Source organism: Tachyglossus aculeatus, assembly GCF_015852505.1.
Source record: "Tachyglossus aculeatus isolate mTacAcu1 chromosome 12 unlocalized genomic scaffold, mTacAcu1.pri SUPER_6_unloc_2, whole genome shotgun sequence".
Taxonomy (NCBI): domain Eukaryota; kingdom Metazoa; phylum Chordata; class Mammalia; order Monotremata; family Tachyglossidae; genus Tachyglossus; species Tachyglossus aculeatus.
In genome coordinates this window covers 13,429,594-13,448,676 of record NW_024044829.1, presented here as the reverse complement: position 1 = coordinate 13,448,676, position 19,083 = coordinate 13,429,594, and positions in this window count along the sequence as shown.

The following is a 19,083-nucleotide window of genomic DNA, read 5'->3' as shown; positions in this document are numbered from 1 at the left end:
AAGCACACATGGATTGATGGATTCTCTCCTTAACTCTCACAATTACCCGGGTCTCAGCCACTGCGCTCATGATCGCCTGAAAGTGCTCTAGACCGCTGATGGTCTTTCATTCAATCGTCTTCATTGAGCGCTTACTGTGTGCAGAGCACGGTACTAAGCGCTTAGTCTTCCCATCGGAGCCCAGAACTGGTCACGAATACTCTCAAAACAATCTACCGCAAAAACAGAGGAGCCGGTTTTATGAAGTCCTGAAAAATGTACGACTCTCAACTTCTCCCATCCCCTGGTGATCCTACCTGCTCAAAGAGGTTAGGATTCCCAGTGGGACGTTATGTTTAACCTCTAGAAGCAGAAAAATCGCAAAACCCATGGGAGGGATTGGTTCACCTAGATTTACAATAATTGTTAATTTTATCATCATTGCTGATGCATTTGTTAAGCACTCACTATACTATTATGGCATTTGTTAAGCAACTCACTATATTGTTATTATGTCATTTATTATGCATTCACTAAATTATTATTATGGCATTTGTTAAGCACTCATTATATTATTATTATGGCATTTGTTAAGTACAGTGCTCTGCACATAGTAAGCGCTCAATAAATACGATTGATTGATTGATTTGTTAAGCACTCACTACATCATTATTATCATATTTGTTAAGCACTTACTATATTCTTATTATGGTATGTGTTAAGCAATAACTTTAATATTTTTATGGCATTTGTTAGCATTTACAAAATTCTTATTATGGTATTTGTTAGGTACTCACTATATCATTACTACAACATTTGTTAAGCACTTACTATATTATTATGGTATTTGTTAAGCACTCACTATATCATTATTATGGCATTTGTTAAGGAGTTATTATATTATTATTATTGTGGTATTTGTTTTAAGTACTATCTTCTTATTATGGGATTTAATATAACAATGATAATAGTAGTATATGTTAAGTGCTTACTATGTGTCACTAGGCACTGTTCTAAGTGCTGGGGCACTGTTCATTCACTACATTATTATTATAGCACTTGTTAAGCACTCACTATGTTAATATTATAGGATTTGTTAGGTACTTACTCCGTTATTATTATGGAATTTGTTACACACTCACTATATTATTATTATGGTATTTGTTAAGCACTCACAATATTATTATGCCGTTTGTTAAGCAGTGACTATACTATTGTTATGGTAGTTGTTAAGCACTCACTATGTTATTATTATGGCATTTGTTAAGCACTCACTATATTATTAAGGCATTTGTTAAGCAATTATTATATTATTATTATTATTATTATATTTGTTAAGCACTCACTAAATCATTATTATGACATTTGTTAAGCACTTACTATACTCTTATTATTGATGAGGAATCTTCTTCGGGGATGAAGGACAACTATCAATCAATCAATGATATCTACTAAGGAACTAAGTGCTTAGTACTGTGCTCTGCACATTGTAGGCACTTAATAAATACCATTGATGATGATGACGATGCAGAGCACTGTACTAAGTACTTGGGAGCATTCGATACAACAGAGTTGGTAGATGTGATTCCTGCCGACTTTCAGATTGTAATATGCATGAGGGACCGGGACTGTGTTTAATCCTCCACCCGCATATACTTTCTCCTATCATTTGTTATTCATTCAGTCGTATTAATTGAGCTCTTACTATGTGCAGAGCACTGCACCAAGGGCTTAGTTCAGTGCTGTGCACACGAGTAAGCATTTAATGAATACAATTACAATACAAACTCCACCTTCTAGACTGTGATCCCATTTTTGGGTAGGGCCCGTCTCTATATTTTGCCAACTTGTACTTCCCAAGCGCTTAGTACAGTGCTCTGCACACGGTAAGCGCTCAATAAATACGATTGAATGAATGAATTACGACTTCTACTATGTACCTGAACCACTGAATTCCTGGACCACTGGTTAAGTGGATTGTCCAAACAGTGCTTAGAATAGCGTTTGATACATAGTAAGTACATAATAAATGTCATAAACACAAACAAACGAAAAAACTCGAGGTGGGCCAGGAGATTAGCAAGGGCCTGGCAGGAAGTGCAATGTCTCAGGTGGTTTCACTCTGTCTCTGAGCTCCTTGGCTCTCCCTGGACTAGTATCCCAACTAGGAAAAGTGGTGGTGGTGGGGACGCAGTGATACAATGATGCTCCACAACACCTCCCAACCGGAGAGGGATAAAACAACTCACCCTCTCAATGGCTAAGCTTGTTCCAGCCTCTCGTCATACACAGAGGAGGTGAAAATCAGAGATTTGTTCTTGGGGTTCCAAAGTTTGGAGAAGAGGAGGTGGGCGAGATTAGCCGACTCAATCCCTACCATCTCAGTTGGTGACCGGTATGTGAGAACGCTATGTACTATTTTATCAGTTGTCAGGTTGTCAGGAAAAGTGTTGGATGGGGGGTTTAGTGGCCACAGTCGAGAAGCAGTGTGGCTTAGTGGAAAGAGCCCGGGCCTGGGAGTCAGAAGGACCTGGGTTCTAATCTCGGCTCTAATGCTTGTCTTCTGTGTGCCTTGGACAGGTCAATTGGCTTCTCTGTGCCTCAACTGTAAAATGGAAATTAAGATTAAGCCCCAGGTGGGACAGGGACTGTGTCCAACTTGATTAGCTTGAATCTACACCAGTGCTTAGTATAGTGCCTGGCACATATACCATAAACCGCGTACCATAAAAAAATATATTTTTCCTGAAAAGATCCTGACAGTCTCCATGCATCTCTAGACTGCATGTTCGTCAATTCATTTTTATGTGTTAATTATTTATTAAGCGCTCCCCATGTGTCAAACACTGTTCTAAGCACTAGGGTAGATAAACGTTAATCTGTTTGGACACAGTACCGGTCCCACATAGTATTCACAGTGTAAGTAGGAGGGTAGACAAGCTCGGTGTGGTCAGGAAATGTGCCTATCACCTCTGTTGTATGCTCCCAAGTGCTTAATATAGCACACAGTAAGCGCTTAATTAATACCAGTGGTGGATCGGTCAATAAATACCACTGGTTGATCGATATTGATGTGGGGGTAAAGGGTGTATACTAGTGGAAAGAGTGGAGGGCTGGAAGTCAGAGGGCTGGGAGTCTCTTGTCTGCAGTGTGATCTTGGACAAATCACTTAAATTCTCTATGACTCAGTTTCCTCATCTGTAAAATGGGCATTAAAATATCTGTTTTCTTTCCTCTTAGACTATGGGCCCCGTGTCGTACAGGAATTATGTCTGATCTGATTGGACTTTATCCATTCCAGTGCTTGGAACATAGTATGTGCTCAACGAATATACCACATGACATTCAAATCTGGTGAATCTAACATATTATTATTATTATGGTATTTACAGTCTAATAAAAAATGCGTAACTGCAAACTGGCTGTGTGTCATCAATCAATCAATCAATCAATGGTATTTATTGAGTGTTATCAATATTAATCAATATTATATTTATTGATTCCTTACTACGTGCAGAGCACTATACTAAGCACTAGGGAGAATATAGTACAACACAGTTGGTTGACATGTTCTTTGTCCACAAGGAGTTTATAGTCTAGAAGGGGAAGCAACCATTGATTAATCAAGCCATCAATCAACGGCATGTATTAAGCACTGACCATGTGCAGAGAACTGTACTAAGCACTTGGGCGAGTCAAATATGTGTCACCATGATCTTGCCCATTAGAAGAAAGTACGAATAGTAGTAAAAGTATTTACAGAGAGCTTGCTGTTTGATGATTTGACACATTTGTAATGGTTAAAAATGGTTTTCTCCTACAGAGCTAGGACATCTTATCTTGGAAGGAAATGGCCAATCTCAAGGCTGTGATAGGATTTCTCCTGCTGGGATTCTCGGAGATCTGGGAGCTGCAGGTGGTCTAAGCTGCACTATTCCTCCTGGTCTACCTAGTGCCCTTGAACGGTGCCTCCACACCCCCATGTACTTTTTCCTCAGGAACCTGTCCGTCCTCGACCTCTGCTACATCTCCATCACCGTCCCCAAATCCATCCACAACTCCCTGACCAACCGTGGAGAAATCTCCTTCCTGGGCTGCGTCTTTCAATTGTTTTTCCTCCTGCTGTTTGCCTTTTCTGAGCTGTACTTCCTGACGGCCATGTCCTATGACTGCTACTCCGCCATCTGTCATCCCCTGCGCTACGAAGTCATCATGGACCAAGGGGCCTGAGGGAAGATGGCCGCCATCTCCTGGCTGGGTGGTACAGTGAGCGCCGCCATGCACATGGCCGCCACCTTCTCCGTCAGCTTTGGCGGGTCCAACGTGATCCTCCATTTCTTCTGTGACAATCCCCAAATTATGGAACTTTCAGGCCCCAGTGGGAACCTCCAGGAAATTGGAGTCACAGTCTTCTCCGCCATTCTGAACATTTCATGTCTCCTCTTCATTGTCGTCTCATACGTGCACACCTTCAAGGCCATGCTGAGGATGCCAGTCTCTGAGGGTCGGGCCAAAGCCTTCTCCACCTGCCTGCCACACCTCGTCCTGGTGATTCTATTCATCTCTACAGAAACTGTCGCCCACCGCAAGCCGCCCTCCTTGATGCTGAACCTGCTGGTGTCAGTGTTCTACTCTGTGATGCCCCCCTCCCGAACCCCCTCATCTACAGCCTGAGGAACTGGGATATAAAGGCAGCTCTGAGGAGAGTGCTGGGAGTGAGAGGATGGCACTGAGAAACAGGGACACATGAAGGTCCTCCTGGAGACAGGTATCTTTGGGGGGAAAATCCTGTAAGAATCACGTCACCTTCTTCTAGGGAAGGTTCAGGCAATCAATCACCCAATTAAGCTATCAAATTTTTAACAGTAGTTGTTTAGCCCTTACTCTGTGCCAGGTACTGAAATGGTGCTGGGGTAGAAACAAACTAATCAGGTTGGACACAGTCCCTGTCCCACAAGGCAATCACTCCCAATTCAGTTCAGTAAACTCCAAAGCAAACTCCGTTTAACGGTATCAATGGAATTTAGTAAGCACATACTCTGCAGAGAACTGTAGTAAGCACTAGGGACAATACAACACTGTTGGAAGAAACGTTCCCTGCCCACATCGAGCTCACAAACTATGTAAGCAGGAAACCCTGAACTAAATCACCCAGACCTGTAATTCTAGAGCAAAACATACAAGCCTGAGTAGCAGTGTGAAGAGTGGAAAGTGCACAGGGCATGGTGTCAGAAGGCTCTGCGTTCTAATCCCGGCTCCACCACTTGCCTGCTGTGTGACCTTGGGCAAGTCACTTCACTTCCCTGTGCCTCAGTTACCTCATCTGAAAAATGGGTATTAAGACTGTGAACCCAATGTGGGATAGGGGCTATGTCCAACCTGATTATTTTGCAATGGCCCCAGCCCTTAGTACAGTGTCTGGCCCATAGGAAGTACTTGATAACAATAATAACAAGCAGGAGAAAGAATCAGAAGCAGTCAAGTGTTTTTCTGTAAATGGACTGGCCTTAGTCTCAGCAGAAACTAAAGTTATGAATGAAAATGAGAGACTGAACTCTTTGCATTTCACCTAGAGCAACAACAACAAGCAGGAGAAAGAATCAGAAACACTCAAGAGTGTGTCTGTAAACAGACTGACCTTTGTTTCAACAAATATTAATGTCATAAATGGAAAATGAGAGACTTGAACGCTACACATCCAGCACAGTTCTTCCAATTCCAGGTGAGACAAGAGCAAAGGAAGGAAAGGGAGCCTGCAACCATAAGAATTGGGATCAGGTGGGAGCAAGGGGTGGGGACAATTCAGAAAGATGGTGGTCCAGCTGTTCTCTGGATCTTGCAAGAAGATCCAAGTGAAGAATCTCCATGCTTCCCCCCTCCTCGCCTTCAGCACTTGTGTATATGGCACTGAGAAGTTCAGTGAGTTGCCTAAGGTCACACTACCTGTAAGTGGCAGAGCCAGGATTAGAACCCAGGTCATCTGACTCACAGGCCCATGCTCTGTCCACTAGGCCAAGCTGCTTCTCTAAAATATCCCCGGGGGCACACATCCAAGGAATCCTAAGCTTTGTACCCTGAATTACACTCAGAGATGTGTGTATCCATTGATGAGAGACTCTATGCTACAGAATGTGTGTTAATCAACTTTCCCACCTTCACTAGGATTAATGCCTGATTCCCCATCTAGACTGAAAGTTCCCTGTGGGCAGGAAATGTGTCCGTTATATTGTATTCTCCCAAGTGCTTAGTACATTGCTTTGCATGCAGTAATCATTCAATAAATAACATTGATGGATAAATTAATGTCTGTCTCCCCCTTTGGACTGTGAACTCGTTGCAGGCAGCGACACAGTTCTGCCAGTTCTGTTTCACTGTACTCTCTCAAGTGTTTAGTACAGTTATCTGCAGGCAGAAAAAGCTCAATAAATACAATTATGTGACTGATTGATACTGATCCCAGCCCCTCAGTACTTACTGTAAATATTCTTAATTCTCTACTATTTCCCCTTTCCACAGTCTATTTTTACGTCTGTCTTCCTCTGAAGATTCTTAGCTCGCTGTGGGCAAGGAACGTGTCTACCATCTCTGTTGTACTTTCCTAAATGCTTAGTACAGTGCTCGCCTCACAATAAGTGCTCAATAAATATAATTGATCATGGATTGATTACAGTAAGTAAGCCCGGATATGCCATAATTTGGTTAAAATGTAGCTATTGAGGTGAATATCCTGGAAATACCCACTAGGGCCCTCAATGAAAGGGGTAGAAAAAACCAAAACAGAGAATAGTAGGAATTCTGTTCCACTGGACTTTCCCAAGTAATTATTACAGTGCTTTGCACACAGAAAGTGCTCAATAAATACCATTGATTGATTGTTTGGTTGATGCTGTTGCCTAATGGCCATGAGATTCAGGAGACCCTTGTTCAAGTCTCTGGTCTACTGTGTGACCTTGGGCAAGTCAATTTACTTTATTGGGCCACAGTTTCCTCATCTGCAAAATGGGGTTAAGACAGATTTTGTGAATCCTTTGTGAGCTAGGGACTGTGTCCAATCTCATAACCTTGTATCTACCCCAGAGCTTAGCATATATTAAGTGCCAGATAATATTTTTAATGGTGCTTGTTAAGCACTTACTATGTGTCAACCACTGCCCTAAGCACTGGTAAGCAGTAAATATTACTATTCTTATTATTAATGATGATGATAATAATAATATCGTTCATAAGGCCAACCTGTTTCGTTGTTTTATGTGCATTATTTACAGGTGATTTGATTAATAGGATTTACATTTCAATGACAGAGAGATAGCAGTTCATTTGCACATTTATTCATTCATTCAATCGTATTTATTGAGCACTTACTGTGTCCAGAGCACTGTACTAAGCGTTTGGGAAGTCCAAGTTGGCAACATATAGAGACGGTCCCTACCCAACAGCGGGCTCACAGTCTAGAAGGGGGAGACAGACAACAAAACAAAACATAAACCAAATAAAATAAATAGAATAAATATGGACAAGTAAAATAAATCACAGCTAGACTCAGCTTGGTGTACTGTCTAGAGCCCGGGCCTGGGAGCCAGAAGGACCTGGGTTCTAATCCTGCCTTCTCCACTTGTCTGCTGGGTGACTTTGGGCAAGTCACTTCCCTTCTCCATGCCTCAGTTCCCTCATCTGTAAAACGGAGGTTGAGACTGATAGTCCCTTGTGGTACAAGGACTGTGTCCAACCCGACTGGCTTGGATCCACCCCAGCGCTTAGTACAGTGCTCAGCATATAGTAAGTGCTTAACAAGCACCATTATTATTATTATTTTCTGTCTCAGTTCTTTCATCTGCAAAACGGGGGTTGAGACCGTGAGCCCCACGTGGGACAGGGACTATGTCCAGCCCGATTGGCTTGTATCTGCCCTAGCGCTTAGCACAGTGCCTGGCACATAGTAAGCGCTTAACAAGCGCAGTCATTAACATCATCATCATCATTATTATTCCCTGGCCCTCATTTCCCTCATCTGTCAAATGGGTATGAAGACTGTGAGCCCCACGTGGGACAACCTCATCACCCTGTATCCCCCCAGCACTTAGAACAGTGAGCGCTTAGTAAGTGCTTAGTACAGTGCTCTGCACACAGTAAGCATTCAATAAATACGATTGAATGAATGGACTGTTCTCGGCACATAGTAAGCGCTTAACAGACACAATCAATATCATTATTATTATTCTCTGGGCCTCAGCTCCCTTATCTGTAAAATGGGTGTTTAGACTGTGAGTCCCACGTAGGTTAGGGACTGGGTCCAACCCGATTGGCTTGGATACACCCAGCGCTCAGCACAGTGCCTGGCACATAGTAATCACTCAACAAACACCATCATTATCATCATTTTTATTATTATTCTTGTTTAACAAACACAATCATTATCATTATTATTCCCTGGGCCAAGTGGGTCCAACCCGATTGGCTTGGATTCCCCACCAGCGCTTAGCACAGTGCCTGACACATAGTAATCGCTTAACAAACACCAACATTATGATCATCATTATTATTATTCCCGTTTAACACAATCATTATCATTATTATTCCCTGGGCCTCAGTTCCCTCATCCGCAAAATGGGGATGAAGAGTGTGAGCCCCACATGGGTCCAACCCGATTGGCTTGGATTCCCCCTCAGCGCTTAGCACAGTGCCTGGCACATAGTAAGCGCCTAACAAACACCATTATTATTATCATCATTATTCCCTGGGCCTCGGTTCCCTCATCTGCAAAATGGGGATGAAAAGTGTGAGCCCCACGTGAGGTCAGGGACTGGGTCCAACCAGACTGGCTTGGATTTCCCCTCAGCGTTTAGCACAGTGCCTGACACATAGTAAGCGCTTAACAAACACCATTATTATTATCATTATCATGATGATGATTGTTCCCTGGGCCTCAGTTCCCTCATGGGTAAAAGGCAGGTTGAGGGGGGGGTCCCGTGGTGGGGTCGGGCCCCGCGCCATGATGTGTCCCCTCAGTCAGTCAGCCAGTCAGTCAGTCATTCAATCGTATAATAAATAATAATAAGCGCTCAATAAGAGCACTTACTGTGTGCAGAGCAGTGTACTAAGCACTTGGGAAGTCCAAGCCAGCAACATCTAGAGACGGCCCCTACCCAACAGCGGGCTCACAGTCTAAAAGAGGGAGACAGACCACAAAACAAAACATATTAACAAAATGAAATAAATAGAATAAATATGTACAGTCAGTCAGTCCGTCAATCGTATTTATTGAGCGCTTACTGTGTGCAGAGCACTGCACTAAGCGCTTGGGAAGTCAAAGTTGGCAACATATAGAGACGGTCCCTACCCAACAGCGGGCTCACAGTCTAGAAGGGGGAGACAGAGAACAAAACAAAACATATTAACAAAATAAAATAAATAGAATAAATCTGTACAGTCAGTCAGTCATTCAATCATATATATTGAGTGCTTACTGTGTGCAGAGCACTGTACTAAGCGCTTGGGAAGTCCAAGTTGGCAACAGCTAGAGACGGTCCCTACCCAACAGCGGGCTCACAGTCTAGAATCTGCTATCTGCTCAATATATTCTCAATCTACTCAATCTGCTCACAATCCTGAAACCTGAAAACAATTGAAATTTAACTCAGTGCGTTTTTTTGAAATAAATCTGTGAGTGGCTAGAAATGTTTCCTAATAGGTGCACCCAAATGACTCGTGTCAATGGGGATTTGATAGTCATTGAGTTTCATGAGGTTTTTCCATGAGAAGTAGTGTGGCCTAGTGGAACAAGTCCGGTCCTGGGAGACAGAAGACCTGGGTTCTCATCCCAGCTCTGCCACTTGTCTGCTGTGTGATCCTGGGCAAGTAACTTCACTTCCCTGTTCTTCATTTCTCCCATTATCCCGCATATGTAGACTGTGAGCCCCATGTGGGATAGAGGTTGTGTCCAACCTAACTGACTCTTATCTATCCAAGCTCTAAAAAGAGTGTTTTACACACAGCAAGCCCTTAATAGATAATATTTTAAAAATCCCAGACCCTTTCCCCCAACAACCCGTGACCCAGGGGTGGAATGTGAGAGGAGAACAAAAGGTTAATGAGTATGGGTCATAATAATAATAATTATGGCATTTGTTTAGCGCTTACTATGTGTCAAGCACTGTACTAAATGCTGGGCTGGATACAAACAAATTGGGTTAGACACAGTCCCTATCCCGTGTGGGGCTCAGGATCTTAATCCTCACTTTACCAATGAAGTGACAGAGATACAGAGAAGTGAAGTGACTTGCCAAAGGTAACACAACAGACAGGTGGCAGAGCAGGAATTAGAACCCATGACCATCTGACTCCTAGGCGTGGGCTCTATCCACTATGCCATGCTGCTACTGGGTCATGAAGATAGGTAAGCAACAGATTAAGGGAACAAGGGTTTTGGTTTCAGGAAAGACAATAAATGTGTTTGTTGTTTGTAAGTGCTTAACAACACTTACTCTGAGCCAGGCACTGTGCTGAGCATTGGGGTAGATACCCGGTAATCAGGTCACACACCATCCCTCTCCCCCTACAGGAAGCTCACAGTATAAGGGGAAGGGAGGAGAGGTATTGAATCCCTGGCCACAAGTGAGGAAATAGAGACACAGTGAAGTTAAGTGACTTCCCCAAGACCACTCAGCAGACAAGTGGTGGAGCCAGAATTAGGACCCAGGTCTGGCAGGGAATGTGTCTGTTTGCTGTTATGTTGTACTCTCCCAAGCACTTAGTACAGTGCTCTGCACACAGTAAGCACTCAATAAATCCGACTGTCTGATTCAGACTCCCAGGCCTATGTTCTTTCCACTAGGCTCTTGTTTGTGGAAAGGAAACTTTTCTATCAACTCTGTCATGCTGTACTCTTCCAAGTGCTTAGTTAAATGCAGTAAGTGCTCAATAAACATATTGATTAATAGATTGCTGCTTTTCCAGCCGATGAAAAAATCATCTCCCTTCCTGGTTCCCTCTGAAGCCTGCAGACATGCAAGACTGCACTTCTTCCCACAGTATTGGAATTTCCACCTCTCGTCGGAACTCACAAAGCCACCAGAAAACAGAGAAGACATTTCAGCGTCTGTTCCCTAATTATTTAGAGTGCAAAAAGGACTTTTAACGTGCAATAGATTTTTTAAGGGTATCTGTAAGCTCTTACTATGTGCCAGGCAAGGTACTAAGTGCTGTGATAAATATAAGACGGTTTGTTTTGGACACAGTCCATGTCCCATGTGGGGCTTACTGTTTTTATTCACATTTTGCAGATGGGGTAACTGAGACATGGAGAAGTGCAGTGACGTATCCAAGGTTCATCAAGTTTCCCTAGCAATCTACTGGTGTGAGCCCGTTGTTGGGTAGGGATTGTCTCTCTATATTGCTGAATTGTACTTTCGAAGCACTTGGTGCAGTGTTCTGCATAGTACAGTGTTCTGCGCACAGTAAATGCTCAATGAATACGATTGAATGAATGAATTTCATGAGAAACAGAGAGGCTTAGTGGAAAGAATACGGGCTTGGGAGTCAGAGGACGTGGGTTCTAATCCTTATTCCACCACTTGTCTACTGTGTGACCTTGAGCAAGTCATGTAACTTCTCTGTGCCTTAGGTACCTCATCTGTAAAATGAGGATTAAGGCTGTGAGCCCCTCGAGGGACAACCTGATTACATTGTATCTACCCCAGCGCTTAGGACAGTGCTTGGCACTCAGTAAGCACTTAATAAGTATCATAATTATTAATTATTATTATTTTTATTTCAGGGCATCCGCCGTTGACAGCACGCCTGCTCCCTAGGAGCTGACAATCTAAAGGAAAGCTCCCTGGGGCAGCTTCTGCCCTAAAAGATTTTCCATCGAGGCCTTCACATCCCGGTTCCTCAGGCTGTAGATGAGGGGGTTCAGGGTCGGGGGCACCACAGAGTAGAACACGGACAGCGTCAGCTCTAGCACCGAGGGGGAGTCGGATATCGGCTTCAAGTAGGCAGAGGAGCCAGAAGTGATGAAAAGGGTGACGACAGAAAGGTGAGGCAGGCAGGTGGAGAAGGCTTTGGCCCGGGTTTCGGCTTCCGGCATCCTCAGCACAGCCCGAAAGATGCGCACGTATGACATGACGATGAGGACAAAGCAGAAGAAGGGTGAACCGACAGTCGTGGCTAAACTCAGATTTTCGGCGCCTTGGTTAGAGGAGCAGGCGAGCCTCAGCAACTGGGGGCCGTCGCAGAAGAACTGGTGGACGACGTTGGGGCCACAGAAGGACAGGGAGAAGATGCTGGTTGTGTAGAGGGAGGCGTTCAGACCACTGCTGAGCCAAGAGGTGGCTAGCATGGAGACACAGGCCCTCTGGTGCATGATGGTGTCATAGCGCAGGGGCCGGCAGATGGCCACGAAGTGGTCGTGGGACATGATGGTCAGCAGGGCCATCTCCGAACCCGCCAAGAAAATCACGAGAAAGACCTGGGCAACACAAGCAGGCAGGGAGATGGAGCTGACGTTCGAGAGGGAGTTGAGGATGGATTTCGGGATGGAGACGGAGATGCAGCAGAGGTCGATAAGGGCCAGGTGTCTGAGGAAGAAGTACATGGGGATGTGGAGGCGCAGGTCAAGGATGGTGACAGCGACGATTAGGAGATTCCCCGTCAGAGCCGCCAGTTAGATCGGGAGGAACAGCGTGGCCTGGACCAGCTGCAGCTCTCGGACCTCTGAGAATCCCAGCAGCAGCAATCCCATCACCACCGTGTGGTTGGCTATGTCGTCTGACATCTGCTAGGAATCCCATGCTGAGAACATTACCCCAAGGACGGCACTGTCAGAAAGATGAAATTTTTGGGTTGGATGGAACACTTCAGATTCCTTCTCTCTCTACCTCCGGGCCTGTATGGGATTCGGTCACCATGAAGACATGGACTATGGCTGGGAGAGTCAGGGAGATTCCTGTGGACAGATGGAGACTCGTCAGTACAAAGAGTGCACAGCCCAAGCTAAGCTCCTTGAGGAAAGGGAGCCCATCTTCCGACTCTGTTACACTGAACTCTCCCAAGCACTCAGTTCATTACTTTGCATCCAGTAAGCGCTCAATAAAAAAAGTTGATTGACCCATCATTTCTATGTGCCTACTATTAATAATAGTGTAATAATGATAGCATTTTTTAAGCGCTTACTATGTGCCAAACACTGTTCTAAGCACTGGATTTGTTAAATACTTAATAATAATAATAATAATAATAATAATAATAATAATAATAATAATAATAATAATAGTATTTATTAAGCGCTTACCATGTGGAAAGCACTGTTAATATGCTTACTTGAAGAGCAGAGTGGCTTAATTCTCTCTCTAGACTGTAAGCACTCTGTGGGCAGGGACTATGTCTGTTATACTGTTGTAATCATAATAATGATGGTATTTGTTAAAAGCTCACTATGTGATAAGCACTGTTCTAAGCACTGCCTTAGATCCAAGGCAATCAGGTTGTCCTACGTGGGGCTCATAGTCTTAATCACCATTTTACAGATGAGGTAGCTGAGGTGCAAAGAAGTTAAGTGACTTGCCCAAAGTCACACAGCTGTTAAGTGGCAGAGCTGGGAATAGAAAGAACCCGGGCTTTGGAGTCAGAGGTCATGGGTTCAATCAATCAATCAATCAATCAATCAATCGTATTTATTGAGCACTTACTGTGTACAGAACACTGTACTAAACGCTTGGGAAGTGCAAGTGGGCAACAGGTTCAAATCTCTGCTCCGCCAATTGTCGCTGTGTGACTTTGGGCAAGTCCCTTCACTTCTCTGGGCCTCAGTTACCTCATCTGTAAAATGGGGATTAAGACTGTGAGCCCCACACGGGGCAACCTGATTACCTTGTAACATCCCAAGCGCTTAGAACAGAGCTTTGCACGTAGTAAGCGCTTAATAAATGCCATTATTATTATTATTATTAGAACCCACGACCTGTGACTCGTTAGCCCAGGCTCTTTCCACTAAGCCATGCTGCTCCCGTATAGAGTATTATACTCTCACTGGCATCTAGTACAGTGCTCTGCACACAGTAAGCACTCAATAAATATGACTGACAGGTGGAAAGAGCCCAGGCCTGGGTGTCAGAGGACTTGGGTTTTAATCCAGGCTCCCCCGCTTGTCTGCTGTGTGACCTTGGGCAAGTCACTTAAATTCTCTTTGCCTCAGTTCCCTCATCTGTAAAATGAGGATTAAGTCTGTGAGCCCCATGTCGACAGGGACTGTGTCCAACATGTGTCTACCTCAGCGCTTAGTACAGTTTCTGGAACATAGTAAGCGCTTAACAATTGCAATTATGTGTCACACAGTGTTGTAAGCGCTGGGGTAGATACAGGTTTTACAGATTGGATGCATTCCCTGTCCCACTTTGGGCTCACAGTAGAATTCCTCATCTACCACCCCAATCCCACCTCTCTTGGCTCCAAACTCCTCGACTTGGATATCCAGCAACCTTCGACATGACTTTTTTAGAGGTATTTGTTAAACGTTTACTATGTGTCAGATGCTGTTCTAAACGCTGGGATAGACACAAATTAATTAGGTTGAACACAGTCTTTGTCCCACAAGGGGCCCAAAGTCTAAATAGGAGGGACAACAGGAGAAATAATAATAACAATAATAATAATAATAATAGCATTTGTTAAGTGCTTTCTATGTGCAAAGCACTGTTCTAAGCGCTGGGGAGGTTGCAAGTTAATCAGCTTGTCCCACGGGGGCGCACAGTCTTCATCTCCATTTTACAAATGAGGCAACTGAGGCAGAGAAATTAAGTGACTTGCCCAAAGTCACACAGCTGAAAATTGGCAGAGCCAAGATTTGAACCCATGATCTTTGACTCCAAAGCCCATGCTCTTTCCACTGAGCCACGCTTCTTCTCTAAGGCACAGAGAAGTGAACTGACTTGTCCAAGGCCACAAAGTCAGCAATTGGAAGATTCGGGTTAAGACGCCTCGTCCTCTGACACCCAGGCCTGGGCTCTTTCCACTAGGCCACACTTCTTCTTGTTTAAAATCAAGCTACTCATCTTCCACCCTAAGCCCGTCCCTGTATCTAACTTTCCCATCTCTGAGAATGACACCGGTTCTCTCTGTCCCAAAAACCTGGGGTTCTCCTCTACTCTACATTCAGGATGGAAACTGAAAGACAATTTCCTGATATATCTTGCCTATTCTTTCTCTTCAACATTTCCCAGAATCTCTCCTTCACCAAAGAATTACCACCCTGATCCAATTGTAATTATATAGCCACTACACTATTGTATCATTCATTCATTTAATCGTATTTATTGAACACTTACTGTGTTCAGAGCACTATACTAAATGCTTGGAAAGTACAAGTTGGCAACAAGTCGGTATCAGCCCTCACCACATTGTCTCTAGACTGTGAGTTCTTTGTGGACAGGGAACGTGTCATTTATTGTTGTAGTGTACTCTCCCAAGTGTTAAATACAGTACTTTGTACATGGTAAGCGCTCAATAAATACAATTGAATGAATTGCCTCTGTCCTCATCCTTCTCCATTGTTTTATAGATCAGTTTTTTTGAAATGTCCAACCCAATTAGGATGGTCAGGTCCTAGGTATCAGAGAACCTAGGCTCTAATCCTGGCTCCGCCGCTTGTTTGCTGTACTACCTTGAACAACTCACTTAAGTTCTCTGTACCTCAGTTTCCTCATTTGTAAAATGGCTATCAGTACCTGTTTTCCGTCCCTTTGGGGCTCTTGGCTCCATCTCGCATGGAGTCTGTCTGATCTGACCTTCCTATATATACTATAGTGCTTGGTACACAGTAACCACTTAATAAAATATCACAATTATTATTACATATTCATTCATTCATTCATTCAATGGTATTTATTGAGCTGTTACTGTGTGCAGAGCACTGCACTAAGCGCTTGGGAAGTACAAATCCGCAACATATAGAGACGGACCCTACCCAACAGTGGGCTCACAGTCTATAAGGGGGAGGCAGACAACAAAACAAAACAAGTAGACAGGTGTTAATACCATCAAAATAAATACAATTATAAATATATACACATCATTAATAATATCAACAGAGTAATAAATCTGTACAAATATATACAAGTGCTGTGGGGAGGAGAAGGGGGAAGGGCAGAGGGAGGGAGTGGGGGATGGGGAGGGGAGAAGGAGGAGGAGGAGAGGAAAAAGGGGGGCTCAGTATGGGAAGGCCTCCTGGAGATGAGCTCTCAGTAGGGCTTTGAAGGGAGGAAGAGAGCTAGTTTGGCAGATGTGTGGAGGGAGGGCATTCCAGGCCAGAGGTAGGACATGGGCCAGGGGTCGATGGTGGGACAGGTGAGAAAGAGGCACAGTGAGGAGGTTAGCGGCAGAGGAGCAGAATGTGTGGGCTAGGCTAGAGAGGGGAGTTGAGGAAGGAGGGGGCGAGATGATGGAGAGCTTTGAAGCCACGAGTGCGGAGTTTTTTCTTGATTCGAAATATAGGCTTCAAAGAAGGGGAAGGAAAGGGAAGGGGGAGAAGGGATAATGCGAAAGCAACACTGGGGTGTGAGAAGGAAGCCGACACCTCCTCCTTTCCCGGTGAGTCTGGGGGAGTGGGAGAAGAATAGACCCCGTTGTTGAGTAGGGAACGTCTCTATATATTGCCGATTTGTACTTCCCAAGCGCTTAGTACAGTGTTCTGTATGCAGTAAGCGCTAATTAAATACATTTACATGAATGAATGAATGAATGAATGTGAGAGCTGCAGAAAAGACCGTGTCATCCGGGTTGAGCCAGGTTTCGGGAAGGGCGAGGAGGAGGAGAGAGCGGGAAAGGAACAGGTTAAGGATGAATGGGAGCTTACCTATAATGGAGCGGGGGTTCCATAGACCACACCTGGCAGCAGCTGTAGAGGGAGGGGAGGGAGGGGAGGGAGGGGGAAGGGTGCGAGAGGTGGGGAGGGTTTGGATGGGAATAAATTGGTGGGAGCCTGGGCAGGGAGAGGGGGATGAGGGGTGGCGATGAGAAAGGGGAACTGGGATGGGGCCGGGGCGTGGAGGAGGGGAGAGAAGGGGTTGGAAGGGAGGGGTTGAGGTTTGGCGCTAGTACAGAGAGATTCTGGGGAGGCGGGGGTTGCGGGGCCGGGGAAAGGAAGGGAAAGAGCTGGGTGAGAGAGGGGAAGGGGGAGGCGAGGACTGGGAAGGGCAGATGGGAGCAGGGGAATTGATAGTTCATGGTGGGGTCAGCGAGGTAAATGACAGCACAGTAAGCAGCTAACAATTAATATGCAATAGCAACAATAAAATAGGCGAATGGTGCCCACAGCAGTAGGTTGAATTGTCCATGGGTCAGTCAAATCAAAAGGTCTAATGGCTAGCAGAGTCCAAGGGCTCTTGGCAGAATTGTCTCTGAGGTGGTGGAGGAAGGAGTCCTGTGGATGGCAGTTCTGGAGAAGGGTGGAACTGTTCATGGGAGAGGAAACGTCTGCGAAGAGGAGTACACAGCCAAATAACATGGGTGGGCTGAGTAGGTGCAAATGCAGGTTGTTGCTAAAGTAAGACGGTTGTGAACAAGGGCCTTGATCCCCGGGGAGGGTGGCGGGAGGGGGGAATCAGTCACGTCCGGTCCTGTCCTAACACAGGGAACCTGCCGGTCTCACCTCCACAAAATCGCCAAGATCCACCCTCTCCTCTCCATCCAAACTGCTACCTTTCTGGTTCAATCTCTCATCCTATCCCGACTGGATTACTGCATCAGCATCTGATCTCCCATCCTCCCGTCTCTCCCCACTTCAGTCTATACTTCACTCTGCTGCCCGGATTATCTTTGTGCAGAAACGTTCTGAGCTCATTACTCCCCTCCTCAAAAATCCCCAGTGGCAGCCTGTCAACCTATGAATCAAGCAAAAACTTGTACTTCCTTACAATATCCCCAAACCGCTTTGCCAGAAGAGGGAACCGAGGCACAGAAAAGTGAAGTGACGTGACTTGCCCAAGGTCCCACAGCAGATAAGTGGTGGAGGAAGGATTAGAATCCAAGTCTCCCAACTTCCAGACCTGAGCTCTTTCCACTAGGCCAGGCTGCTTGAATAACCACCCAATACGATACATATCATAAACATAACCAACTCATCAACCTCTCATCCTCTAAATTGTAAATTTGTTGTGGGCAGGGATTGTGCCTACCAACTCCGTTTCATTGTACTCTCACAGGTGTTGCGTACAGTACTCTGCACACACTATGCAATCAATAAATACCATCGACGATGGGTAATCTCACTTACCTGCTGTAGTTTGGAGTCTTCTGGCCTCCGCTGCTTTCTCCTTTTCCTCGCTGATCCGTTGGTCTTAGGTCCATCAATTCTGGCTCTCTGAGGTGGAGGACCGGAAAATTACTCGGTTTTAACCACGGCAGACTCTCCCCCAGGGGCAGTATTGTTCTCTGACTGGACCAGTCTTGCCCACAGAACAGCCTCGGGGGTAAGAGTGCCCCACAAATAGGGCCAGTCCTAAATCTGCCCCAGGGAGCCTCATTAAGTCTTCATATATCTGGCCCTGGGTCAACTGGGCTACCTGCCTGTTTCAGGCCAGGGTCCTCCCCAAAAGGGGAGGGAGCAGCGTTTCCTAGTGGTTAGAGCCCACACCAGTGAATCAGAAAGACCTAGATTCTAATCCTGGCTCCGTCACTTCTCTGCTGTGTAACCTTAGGCTAGTCGCTTTACTTATCTGGGCCTCTATTTACCTCATCTGTAAAATGGGGATTAGCACTATGAGTCCCATGTGGGATGTAAACTGTGTCCAACCAGCTTGTTTCTACCTCAGGGCTTACTACAGTGCCTGACGCCTAGTAACAGCTTAACAGATACCACATGTAGTAAGGCCTGTGACATTTCTGAAACGTGCAGGCTGCTCTTCCAATGTTGCCATGTCTTGCCAAAGGCATTTTCTAACAATAATAATTATCGTTCCACGTGGGGCTCACAGTTTTCATCTCCATTTTATGGATGAGTTAACTGAGGCCCAGAGAGGTTAAGTGACTTGCCCAAGGTCACCCAGCAGACACGTGGCGGAGCCAGGATTAGAACCCACATCCTCTGACTCCTAGCCCATGCTCTTAGCGTGG